General features: G+C 40.9%; 1 long non-coding RNA gene across 1 annotated transcript in view; it reads right to left on the bottom strand.

Moving 5' to 3' along the window:
• Positions 1–4355: 4355 nt before the first annotated feature.
• The window catches only part of LOC116689484 (uncharacterized), a 12412-nt gene continuing 5268 nt past the window's right edge, over positions 4356–11499 (bottom strand). Inside the window, exon 3 of the long non-coding RNA XR_004332003.1 lies at positions 4356–4367. This is a non-coding gene — a long non-coding RNA (uncharacterized LOC116689484). The remainder of the gene's footprint in view (positions 4368–11499) is intronic.

Raw genomic sequence — 11499 nt, forward strand, 5'->3', positions numbered from 1 at the left:
CCAGACAGCTAGCTAGACGATCTGTCCAATCTGAGTTTTCTGTTGCACGACTACAACCATTGAACGTCCACAAAAGGCACCGTTGTTCCGTCCGGCGCTTAGCTCCACCCAAGACGATTGTGATTGTGTAAAGGAATGCCAATAAACCAGAGCACATTTTTTCCCATCCCGGAAAGCTGTGTGAAACTCGCCGGACCCTCTTCCACTGTGCTGTGGTGGAAGGTCTGGCAATGCAAGACTAGTGTGAGGCTGACAAACACCAAATAAATCAATACAATTAAAAGCACCAGTTCATGACCAACATATCACCGTTCATCTCAGGTCATTTAATTTAACTTATTGAAATACTTTTTCTAGAGCTGTGTGCTGTCAGGCCCCGAATTTAACAAGTTACAGAAAGAAAGAAATCAAAGAGCAAAGCATGCCCCTGCAAAAGGAGATAGCTAAAGGAATAACACAATGCTTGAGAAAGTTGCTCAGTTAGTTTGTAATCTCCGAAATACATTTTCAGTGTCAGACTTTCTTAACAAGACATTACTTTTTCATCTTGAAGCTGCTGATTAAAGTGCCTCTTCTCCACAGCTATAAAAAAGATTAAGAAATGCTTTGATTTTGAACCTTGAAGTGGAAATATCATCACTGCCACATTAGAAAAACCACATTAAACTACAAGGACATTCTGTGATAGTATTGTTACAACTGTGTTTAAACACACAAACTGATCTTGTGGAACAAATTATCATCATTCATCGCATTATGAATGCCAATTAATCCCACTTTCATAAATGCAGAACTTGGGTTACTTTTTAAGTCTGAGCTTTTAAATCATTGCACTTAAAATCTTTTCCATAGTATTTTTCACCAAAAAAAACAACTAACTTCTCAGAAAGAATATTTGTGTTGAAGATCCTGGAGGAACAGGAAGTGCGTTTCCTACCTTCAACTCTGTGCACAGCGGGGTCAGAACTCTTCTAGTGTGAGATTTCCTCATCATTTTCCTCTGGAGGACAAAATCCGGGAGAGAGAGACAGAGAGAGAGAGAGAGAGAGAGAGAGAAATAAAAAAGTAAGAACAAATCCTTTATACTTTATAAATGTAAATGGATTCCAAACTCTCAGCAGACAGCAGAATGTCTACCCCCCCCCCCCCCCCCCCCCCCCACAAAAAAACATGCACCCAGAAGTTGTTTGTTCAGCAGCAATAAAGACTCCTATTTAGTTTCTGGTGGCTCTAGTGGCCTGTATGGGAGCAAAGCTGGAAGGCTTGTTGGCACAAAGCGGTTCTATTATGGCGTTTTTCCATTAATGCTACCTGTTCGACTCGCCCGATTAGTACCGCCTCATGCGTGAGGCGAGCCGTGGCTGGTCGTCACAGCAGGAAACTGCGGTGACCTAGCGCGACAAACACACACACACATAATGTCGAAGTTGTGTTGTTTATGACTCTCAGCATGTGGCTGTTGGCACAGCCAGAAGACAAATTTAGTTTCAAAAGAAGCTGCAGGCAGCAAAAAAACATTGCTGGTTAAACTACTACGACCAGTCAGTAGTCTGCAGGTTTTCCCGTCACCTTTTGGTATCGCCTCAGCTCGCTTGGAACCTCGACGGAGGTAGTACTAAAAAAAGTACCTGTTAGCAGGTACCAGGGACTTTTTTCCGCAATGGAAAACAAAGGCGAGTAGAGTCAAGGCGGGTCAACTAGATACTATATAGTAATTAGCCTACTTTTTTACTGGTATGAAACATTACACACTTCCTGTCCCCTAAGCGGGCCGTGGCCTCGTTTGAAAAGGGAATAAACATTGTGAGGATGGATGAAAAGTTATATATGTATCATCAATATCTTACTTTGCTACATTAGAATTTACATATTTAGCAGTACGAAAATTGGTTTTGTTACCACGTTAACAAACGGTAGACCTTAGCTTATCTGTGTCACAAGATCTCGCGAGAATTTGTTTCCTGAGACAGAAACAGGGGCACGTTCAATCTCAAAACGATGTGCACTGTTTCGCTGCAGGTTTCCTGGTTGAACGACATATTTCCTCGGAACGGTGTGAAACGGATTTGTTTTCTCTCGTTCTGGTGGGTGTATCTCTCGTTTATTGGCTGTGGCCCAGGTCTTGAATAATTTACTCCTGATTTGTCTATCTGAAAAAGTTCAGGAGATATGTGGCTTGTGAAGAATGAGTCTTAAATTTACTTTAGTGACTACGGGGCGAAAGAACCGGTCCAATTATATGTTTGCTTCTCCTATTGGAATCAATCCACACCTGCTGCTAGTTTCCTGAAGCGGCGTGGCCATGGTGGAGCCCAGTGACACAGATACAGGAAGTTACTCTGAGTAAAGAGCTGCAAAACAAGACATCTTGAAAGCCTGCTATACATTCTTCTACACCCTGCTACTTCCTGCTATGCCCTGCTACACCCTGTAGCACCCTGCCGTGCCCTGCTACGCCCTGTAAGTGCCCTGCTATGCCATGAACTACTACAAATGCAATTTCTAGTCATAGTTTCATTATCTTAATTGTGACTGTTGTTGCCACTGTTTATCAGCCCAACCGGCACCGTCAGACTCCGCCTACCAAGAGCTGGGGTCTGTCCGAGGTTTCTTCCTAAAAGGGAGTTTGTCTTCGCCACTGTCGCACTAAATGCTTGCTCTTGGGGGTATTATTGGAATCGTTGGGTCTTTGAAGATCATAGAGTGTGGTCTAGACCTACTCTATCTGTAAAGTGTCTTGCGATAACTCTTGTTATGATTTGATACAATAAATACAATTTAAATGAATTTAATTTAATTAAATATAATTGAAAACTCAGGAAAGGGAAGTTTGGGGTCTCCTGCTGGAGCTGCTGCCCCCGCGACCTGATATCGGATAAACGGATGAAGATGGATTGATGGATACTTGAAAGCAGCAATACAATCATCCGGGATTCCGAATATAGGAACATTTTCAACAGTCACTGCTCTAGTAATGTTTGAATTTCCAAATTTGTGGTTTTATGTCTGCAGATAATTAGTCATCATGCCATGGCATGCCATAGTTTTTCTACAAAGGATCAGTTGATCCTGCAGCCTACATACTGCAACAGGATGCATTGTGTTGAAAGCATGCACCCTGAATAGGTCATTATACTGTGTGTATTGCAATTTCAGTCCATTCATTTTTCTTAAAGGAAATCCATGTTATAAGAGGTTGAGATATTGTCTAGAATGTTATCAAGGCTGAAGTTGTGTTTTGTTTTGTTGGTTGCCCAGCAGGATTTTAATGATTTGACAAAATCTCCTCATAAACTTTGCCCTTAGTGTTTTTTCTCAAAACTGCATAAGGTGAAAAAGGGTCAAAAAGAAGATCAGCGTTCAAAGTGCGTTTGGTTCAGAAGGTAAGTATCCAACCTCAGGTAATTGAAAATGCTGCCAAGACACACCGAATGAATGTTTCCAATCACTGAGGAAGATAACATAAAGAAAGGAGGCAATCTGCAGAAGGTGGAACTAATTGTCAAATAGGCCACGGAGATACAGCTATTGTAAACACACAATAAATGTCTTGGTTTGAAACATTTCAGAGTTTTAACCCTCCTGTTGTCCTTGGGTCAAATTTGACCCGGTTTCAAAGTTGCTAGATCAGAAATATGGTTTTCTTTCAAGCAAATTGCCCCGGAAATAACATGGATGGTTCCATAAAATGCTTTTCATAAGTAAAATGAATGATCAGTTCACTACTTTCATTGAATTTTGGGTGTTTTATAAAATTGCATAGCATTTGAAAAAACAATGAAATGATTTCTGAACAGTATCCTGACTAAACTTTGACAGTCTGTGATTATCCACTCAAACTATATGTCAATATAATTTATAACTTCAGCTTTTTTTAAACTCAAAAAAGAAAGTATAATTTCATATAAATGTGATTTATTGACCACAACCATGTTATAAAATATTGTAAAATTAGTGGTAATAACTTGATGTTTGTGGTGAATCCGGTGGTAGTGGGAAAAAAAGCACATAAAAATGCGACGGAAACCTCAAAAAAGCAAAAGAAACCATGGAAAAAAAAAGCTTTTAAAAAAAGGGTTAACCCAGGAGGACAAGAAGTTGAAACACAAGGGTTAAATAACTGAACACATCATGAGCAGATGGTATGGTGCAAAAGGACCAAAAATCTAAGAAAACGAGAAGACATCCTTACAGTAGAAAACAGAAGGCAGTCTTGTCTTAGGCATGCGAGGCTTTACTCTCTCCTCATTTGACTAATTAAATCAGTTTTTTCCCCAATTTGATTTCATGGTGATTTTTATTCTTTTCTATGGTGCTGATGATTTGATTCCTGCCGCTATACGTCTCATCGCATCTCATTTTCTCATCTGTATACTGACAGGACAGTGGGGAAAATGTTGATTTATATCTGCAAATAATAATAAGGCAGTGTCCACTAAAGGCAGAAGATTATGAAAATGAATTTAATATTCATTTTTTTTCTTAAGGGTATAGTGCGTAGTTTCTGCCCCATGAGGAAGAAAAATACTGCCAGCACATCCACATGATACAAGCCTTCCATGACGCTGTCCCTCCCAGCTAGTAAGACCTATAGTTTGTATTACAAGTTTTCTGAAATGTTATGTTTAAATGTGCAAATGAGGCATTACCTTGTTAAATAAATGCGCTAATTTGCACACATTTCAAGAACAGAAATGTGAACATTGGATGAAGCCAGATTCAGAATTCTTATTTCATTTCGTTGACATATAATAGTCAAAGGGTTTTACACAGGGAATTTGGGATATCTCTTTTAATCACACCATAAATCAGAATATGGTGTCAACAGCCACAAAAAATATAAAATGTTACATACGGTAATTCAGGCTATGAATAATATCTGAACAGATCCCTCTGTAAAAACCTTCAGAATATAGATAGAATTGAAACGGGACAGTTTGGTGTATGATAGTGCTACTATAGTGGAGATTTCTGACTCAGAGTCTGAAAAAAAAAGAAACATCTTAACTGATGGACAGCAATATAAAACTTCCCCAGTGGATTACTTGCACATATATATTTTCAAGACATATATCATCAATCAATGTCTCCCAATGAAATTAAAATCAATGACGGAAAGTGTAAAGAATTCTGGATAGCCTTCAAACATGGAATGATCTGAGAGGGGCTAATCCGAGTCTTTTCTCCGACTCTGAAATTTATATTTTCATAATCTGACATAACCACATTTATGCAAAAGGAAGAGAAACCTCTTAACCTCTCCCTCCCATGAAACCAAACCGGCTGAATCCTGTCAGAAAAAAATGAACAATGTGCCATTTTGTTAAATGTATATGCCTGCAGAATCTGTTAAAAGAGTAAGTGGGCTGCTGTGTTTACCCCACAGATAATTAGCCTCTGTCTCCTCTCATATCCTAACACACACTAATTACTGCTTCCTCTCTCTGTGCGACAGAAAGGTTGGGGATGCATTTTTAAGCAGGCTGATGCTATCAATAATTCACGCACAGCATCCACAGACAACATGTGTGGTTCTGTGGATGCGTTGTGGTTCTGTGGTGTAAGTGCAAGTGCGCATGCGTTGTGCACAAGGTACATATTTCCAAATAATACTCTATTAGCAGGAATGCACTGATCTGACCCTGATATCTGATACTGGGCTGATACTGGCTCACATAGCTGGATCAGGTATCAGTGACAATGGGGCTGACCCCTTCATTTTAATTCTGTTGTATACTATACATCAGGGGTCTCCAACCTTTCCTCATCTAAGGGCTACTTTAAAATAACGAAAGTGGCTAAGAGCTACTTGCGTCACATTGCTTGTATTTATTTACACACATGAGCTGAATGACACTACTGTTTGCTGAAATTACATTACCCAAAGCTTATGAAAAATCGTAACTTCATGTCAACGTTTGTGACTATTTTACACTTCTTTTAGCCCACATAGTTAGCAATATCACTAAAAGTATTCCCATCATGGTCCAAGACAAATTTACTACTTTACAAATCTATGGAAAAGTTAGCTTTGTTGCTGCATTTAAAAAGGTTTACACTTGAATTGTTAGTTCAATCATTCATCATTTTAATTATAAAAACAATTCAGTCCATTTATATCTGTGTATTTTGTTTTGTTACATTTAAGTTAAGCCTGATGTTGCCTTACATATAAAATGTGTGATCCACTTCCACACAGTGAGTCTTACAGCTTATTAATTAAACACTGTCGGATCGGTACTCGGTATCAGTTGATAGCCAAAGCCCAGGGATCGGTATTGGGACTAAAAAATTTGGATTTGTGCATCTAGGGCTGCAACTAACGATTATTTTCATTGCTGATTAATATATCAACTAGTTTCTAGATTAATCAATTAGTTGTTTGGTCCGTAAAATGTCAAAAAGAAATGCTAAAAAAAGTCGATCAGTGTTTTCCTAAAGCACAAGATGACGTTCTCAAATGTCTTGTTCTGTCCACAACTCAAAGGTATTCAGTTTACTGTCACCGAGGAGAGAAGAAACTAGAACATATTCACATTTAAGAATCAGAGAATTTTTACTCAATCAATTGCCAAAATAGCTGTTGATTGATTTAATAGTTGACAATCAATAGCAAATATCACTGGCCCAAGGAGAAAGAGATCTACAAGATTGCGTCTACAGTATGAACTGTGTGGAATAACGTTGGTGATCATCCTGCAACTAAGAAAATTAATAAACCCGTGATGAAATTAGAAACATGTTCTTTCATCTGTGGTTTTAACCTTTCTGCAGCTGTCTGTAATTCAGCTGCAAAACACTAAACTAGCTGACAAGCTTCATTAGTAGATGAGCCAAAAGCGAACGCAGCCTCCTGCAGAGAGGTGTCACCCAAACTGTCCATAGTGCTGCTGAAACTCCTCCACATATCACACGCTGTTTGACAACAGTCTAAATGGCAGCAAGCAAAGCTATGATAAACTCAATATGCTTACAAGATGATGCATTGGTAATATATTTTCTAGGCATGTGCGCATATGTATGTGTCGGTTTGAAAGCACCCGAGTCAAGTTCCTCCGAGGGGCTGCAGGGTGGGAGTCAGTGTATGCAGTGTGTGCTGTGTGTGTGTGTGTGTGTGTCACCTCCTGTGATTCAGACCCTTTGAGTATCTCACCAAGGCAGGTTGCTAGGTGAAGCAGTTATGATGCCCCAAAGTGCCCCCCCCCCACCCACCCAACACATACAACACACACACACACACACACGCGAATATGTACAAGATGATCCACTGGTCATTATTTTTCAAGGCATGTGTGCATATATGTGTCTGTTTGAATGACTCACTTGTACTGGCTTTCTATCCTGGCTCCCCCCCCCCCCCACAAACACACTAATGAGGGATGTGTTGGTGCTTGGAGACAACAAGTCACTAATCCCTGTTTCATGGAGAAGAGGCCAAGCATGTGCTTTGCTCACACAAAATATAACACTCCATCTGTAATGACAATTCTCCGCTGCGGGAGAACTACCCAGGTCGTGACCAAATCTTCCCTCTTCAGCATCTTTTGCATCGTAGAGATACAACTCAGAGAAAACAAAGGTGTTTACAACACAATTCTTGGCCCTCTGCTGCTATTTTGTAGTTGTGATGGAGAAAACTAGGAGCCGGTATAATATGACCGGTGATTACATGAATCTGCTGTCAAAGTCCAAAGAAAAGCAACGATTTAAGAAAAGACATAAGTAAAAAGATGACCACTCTGTTTAGGGGACAGAGAATCCCTCAAAGGCTTGTTCTTGGGGAAATGGGCTAAATCCATGTTTTATGGATATGGATATTTATCAGGCTAACGGAGATCTGGCTATTGTGGATGATTTATACATAGAGAGCATATGGCTGCTTCAGTGTCCAACGGCCAACAGATGGAGGCGCAAAGCAAGAAAAAGAAGGAGACGTCTATCATTTATTTAGCGCCCCAGCAGCCGACCAATTCTCAGCATTGATCCATTGTACTACAGCTTAGATAATCCATTTTTTATCATCATCCTATAAAAATTCAAGCCATGAACCGTGATCCCAAAAGTAACACTGCAGTTATTTGCCAAATCACTGTGTCCTCGTTTCCACTACTCCCACCCCCCCACCCCCCCATGGTTTATCAAACTTTCTGTGCTCTCCATGTGTAAAAAATCATTATCATTGACTCTTGTATTATATTATTTATACTCTTAGCCCAAGCTGTACCTCAAATAGAGCACTGAAATTCAAAATGGCCGGTGTCTTACCACTCTGAGGGTCTCTGAGGCTTCTTTTGGGATTCACTTTCCTTCTCGCCTTTACTTCACTTGAGTCTTGAACTTCTGAATCCTCTGAGCACAAGTCCTTCTTGGCTTTGAAAAAAAAAACAACCTTTCAAACAGAAAAGGTGTAAAGCTGGGTAATTTCACAACCAGATGAGGAAAGAGAGAAAAAAGCCAGATGATTAGAAGGAGAGAGAAATGGTGGCTGAGGAAGAAGATGGCTGGCTCCAAGAGTCAGAAGCCACAGGTGGGCAAGACGTCCCTCTGCTAGTGGAGGCGTGTTGGAGAACAGAGCATGACGCAGCCTGTGTGTGTGTGCGTGTGTGTGTGACACTTTCAGTCTCCTCTACGACACATCTGTAGGTCCAGGAGAAACGCTAAAGGGCCAAAGACGAGGTTTCAGATATTCCACAACCATCTCGTTCAAGCCTCAACACCAAAACCAGCCAACCTGTCCTTCAATTATTTTCATCACGGGTACCGTAATAATAAAACAAAACTTGTAGCCACTCTCTGATTGGTTTGGCTGATTTGAATAATTGCTTGTTATGTCTATGTTTGAGCCTGAAAAGTCAGAAGGAGGAAGACGATTCTTGTGTTGCACCTACTCTCTCATCTGGCCGCCATGAAGATTAAATTAATGTCCGAGGTGATGAAGATGAAGCAATGGCGTCCTCTTTTTCCATTTAATGACGCGGCACGTCTGCTCTGCTCTTCCTCATTGGCTGATCAGTCGGCGCCTTGCTTTGCTGTGATAAGTTGGCGAGGCCTTGTGTTTCGGCAGTGGCAGAGTGAAAGAGAATGAAAATCAGGGTGTTAGAGAAGACCTTTTCCTGGCAGGTGGAACGTCATCAACCAACGCACCCGAGTCACAGTTCCTCTGAGGGGCTGCAGGGTGGGAGTCAGTGTGTGCAGTGTGTGTGTGTGTCACCCCCAATGATTCAGACCCTATGAGCATCTCACTAAGGCAGGTTGCTAGGTGAAGCAGTTATGATGCCCCCCCTAACACACACACACACACACACACACACACACACACGCACACAGTTTGAAGGAAGGAGGGTTAATGATAGCAAATAAAGATAAGTAAACAGTGGGTGGCTAACGAGTGCTAATTTAGTTCAGTGCTCTGCTATGAATTAATGAAGAGATCACTGGGATGCCACAGCAACAGAGGGGAGGAGCCGTCTTGGTGAACGACAGTGAGGGGCCCCTGTGATTATTTTAGGGCCCTGAGATGCCTCTCTGTTGTCTGGAAACATGAGCATGACATAATGTCTCATTTGGCCCACTGTCCACTAACAGCTGACCTTTTATTTCACTCTTCAATATCTTTCAATTCAATTCAATTGGATTTATAGTGTCAGATCGTAACGGGAGCTCTCAGGACACTTTGCAGATAAGAGTGAGTGAGCGAGATAGAGAGGGAGAGAGATAGAGAGACATAGATATAGAGTACAGAAATACTTTCCTCTCTTGTGTTGTTTTTAAAAATCTTGTTTCTTACACTTTCCCCCCTCCTCTCCTCCTCCATCACTGTGTCCCTTCTGCCATCATGGCCTGGACTGCAAAGTGGCTCATCCAATTGTGGGCTGTCACATCAGGCACCGATCAGGGCTTCATTCATTTCCACACTGCTCCATCGTGCAACTGTGAACACCTGCTGCATACACACATGTAATGTACATACACACCATAAAAATACACATCAAGCCTAAATTAACCCTAGTCATGCATGCTCAAATAAATCACAGATGAAAGATAGGTCTAAGGAAAGAGTGTGTGAACAAAATAAAGCAATTAAGAGAGGCGTAGCCTCTCAGACAATAGACCCACAGAACAGCACAGCGTGGCAATTAGTAATCAATTTACTTTGAGTAGCAGTGAGTGGGCACTTCTCTTCAACAAACTTATAATTGCAAGTACTCCATGTACTGTAGGGCACAAATGAGAAAAGACAATAATTGTGGAAAAAGAGCTGGATGATGATGATGAGAAGGAGGTTGAGGGGGAGGGAGAGAGGGAGAACAGCGTGGCCAGAATTGTGAAGGAATAAAGAGGACATTAAAAGCTGGTTGTGGCCTCAAGATGTAAAACTAAAGGTTGAGTGTTTTACATTAGTTAAAAGGTTGACAAGAATTTTCACTTTAATGGAAAACAATGTCACTAAATATTCAGCAAAGGAGAAAAAGCCATTTCGTCCTATTTTACCTGAGGAGATAATGACTGCCTTATTAACACAAAAATGAGCAAGGAAAAGTACAGATCATTAGAGAGGGGAGAACTTTTATGAGCAATAGTAGAAACTTGTACCCTCATATCACACAAACACACTCAGCTGACAATTCTTTCCATATTAATGTGGTTTAATAGATGTTTAGGGTTTTATGTGTGATTGGAGGGCAAGGACATTATAGACAATCGATCAAAACTGTGCAACAGCAGAAAATGATAAGGCCTTTCTCTTCTGTGTCTGACGTAAGGACACACAAAATCTATATCTAATCAGAAAGTGGGGTTGTACATTTGGGTCTGACTGATAGCACAGTTTGCCCTCTACAATATAGAAATCGCACAATCAGAAATACACAAACTGGGGGAGTCACATGATCGACTGGACAGCGATGGCGCCTTAAGGTTTGTCAAATAGTTCTTTTCCAACTTTGATATTTTACCATTTTTTGCTTTTTAGAGTTACTTAAAGTAGAATGGCAAACAAGAACAGAACCCTGCGCGGCGAGACGGATGCCATTGCAGAGGCATTGCTGGAGAAACAGAAAAGCTAACTCGAACCACGTTTTGCTCAGATCCAGTCTCGGATTTAACAGGTTGGATCGACAACAACAATAAGCTATCTGCTATCCATGCCCAGCTAGCATCTCTAACTGCAACCCTCGGCTCTATCAGATCGGATGGGAACAACCTAAAAACTACCATGGAAAGTAACGCAAGTATTCTTGACAACCATGGCCACGCTTTTCAGGAGATGGAGGTGAAGCTAGCAGATATTGAGGACAGTAACCGAAGAAGCAACATCTGCATCTGCAAGAAGCCTAACCATTCACCTAACCATACTGCATCCAAAATTTCCATCTTGATTAATGTTACTGTGCCTGTTACGTCAATATTTTGGTTCTGAAGGACCTGTCAGCCTTCCATCGCTCTAAAGCTCAAAAACGTGCCGTGTTTACTGGACTTACAGCTGCTAAGAGGATGATT

Source organism: Etheostoma spectabile, chromosome 5 (genome assembly GCF_008692095.1).
Source record: "Etheostoma spectabile isolate EspeVRDwgs_2016 chromosome 5, UIUC_Espe_1.0, whole genome shotgun sequence".
Lineage (NCBI taxonomy): Eukaryota > Metazoa > Chordata > Actinopteri > Perciformes > Percidae > Etheostoma > Etheostoma spectabile.